The sequence below is a fragment of the Amblyomma mixtum genome, chromosome 10 (assembly GCF_055824585.1).
Source record: "Amblyomma mixtum isolate Tamu chromosome 10, ASM5582458v1, whole genome shotgun sequence".
Lineage (NCBI taxonomy): Eukaryota > Metazoa > Arthropoda > Arachnida > Ixodida > Ixodidae > Amblyomma > Amblyomma mixtum.
Window position 1 is genome coordinate 142,747,396 of NC_143021.1, and position 1,943 is coordinate 142,749,338.

Genomic DNA, 1,943 nt, shown 5'->3' on the forward strand with positions numbered 1-1,943 from the left:
TAGATGTGTCAATTCCTGTTCGGCTTGCTCAAGTAAAGCGTAAGGCACTGGCCTTGCTTTACCAAACACCGGGCGCGCATTCTCTTTCAAGACAATGCTAGCTTTGAACCCTTTAATAGCGCCAAAACCTGAGTCGAACACATGGCTATACTTTTTTTTTTGTAAGGGGAGTGTCACTTTCCACTGCCTGCACAGTCATGATCTCGTGGCCATTGATCCTAATCTGGGAAAGCCAGTCTCGGCCGAATAACGCGGGCAATCTCGCGCCCTGCGTTTCCTTTGCAATAACTAGAGACAGTCGAAACACTGATCTTTATACACAGCACTTTGCGTCCATAACTCCAGCAGTAGGCACAGCTGTGCCGTTGTATTTCGCCAATTTCACACTGGCTTGTCTTAAAATGGCATCAGGAAAGTGTTTCGCCCACTCGACTTCCGACATGATTGAGACAGCTGCTCCTGTATCAATTTTGATGGGAATATATTTGCCATTTATCGTAACCACAATAACAATAGCAGGTATACCAGCTTTTTGGGTAGTGTCAGCTGCTACCATCCGTCTCCACAGAGTGCACTACTTTAGTTCTGCACATTTTTGCAACGTGTCCCTTCTTTTTACGCCTGTAGCACCGGCTCTTTAAAAAAGGGCAACTCACGGGTGAGTGTTGACCTCCACATGGGCGACATGAAGCGTTCGTCCCTTGTGATGTCTACCGAACTGGACTCTCTCTGCCTCTATCCTTGACAGGCGTTTCTCGGTTATCAGCTTTATGCTGCTTCCCTGCCTATCGTGTCCAGTAGACTTCGGTGCTGTCCGACAAAGCTGTTCTGTTGCTCGGCGATTTCAGCATGTCTTTGGTGTCCTGGTTTGCATCTTCCATTGCTATGGCCCCACTACACTCTGGGTCACATGTTATCTCATCGTCAGGAAGGGCTAGCAGTCGGCACCGTATGGCTTCGGAACGCAATCCCGCGACGAGCCAATCCCGCAGAGCTTCGCTCAGAAACGTGCCGAGTTCGGAGGCTGAAGCTAGCCTCTTCAATTCGACAATGAAGTCCGCGATGGTCTCATCGGTTTATTGCTTGCGCTGGTTGAACCGGTAGCGTTCGGTGACAAGTGAGCGTTTGGAAGCGCAGTGCTTCTTTAGAGCACTTCCCACTTCCTTGAATGAAGACTTAGCAGGTGTCGCCGGCAACAGCAAGCTCCGGAGCGTGACATAGGCTTTTTCGCCAATATCCGTTAAGAAAACTTGCAGTTTCTTGTCATCGTTGATGTCGTTGGCAGCAGCGAATAATTCGAAGCGTTCCAGGTACACTTCGAAGTTGCCACTTTCCGGCTGGGACTCCGGTAGCTTCCCGACGCTTGCGGTCATTCTGGTTTCTTGGTTGTCCTCATCTACCCCATCCTCGTCGCCATTTGTTGTAACCAGACGCCGGCCAGGGAACGGGACGCTTTATTACGAGGTGCTCACTACCAGCCTCGAACCAACGACTCCCGTGCATGTTGTTGTGACTGGGAGAAGGATGAAAAGGAAATTTCACGGGCCTACCTACTGGCTCGAGCCGAGCCACCACCGCTGCCGCGTGCAGCATAGAGTTTCTTACTACTACCTAGAGGGAAAGCTGGCGGCGCTGCACTTCAGCCAACATGGACGCTCAAAGCATCATGGGGCGGTGAGCTACTTGTTGCGGCACAGTCGTAGTTTTTCGGGAACACAGAGTGGCAGTACTAAGGCGTTTCATTCCGAAAACGTAGTTCGTGTGTGCGCAGACGACTTTCGCGCGAACGCAGTGTGCAAAAGCCATAGTAGTGAAGACGCGACGACACACGACGCCAATAAAAGGTTTTACTCTTCCAAAATGCCATTAAAAACCTCTTAAAGTATCTAAACAACAACATTTTTTTTGAAAACATATTTACTTTCAAAAGTGCGCCTGTTAAT

The 1,943-nt window shown here is 49.7% G+C and overlaps 1 pseudogene; it reads right to left on the reverse strand.

Annotated features, from left to right (window-relative positions):
• Window positions 1-785: 785 nt before the first annotated feature.
• On the reverse strand, window positions 786-1,373 carry LOC149327158 (uncharacterized; annotated as a pseudogene).
• Window positions 1,374-1,943: the final 570 nt, after the last annotated feature.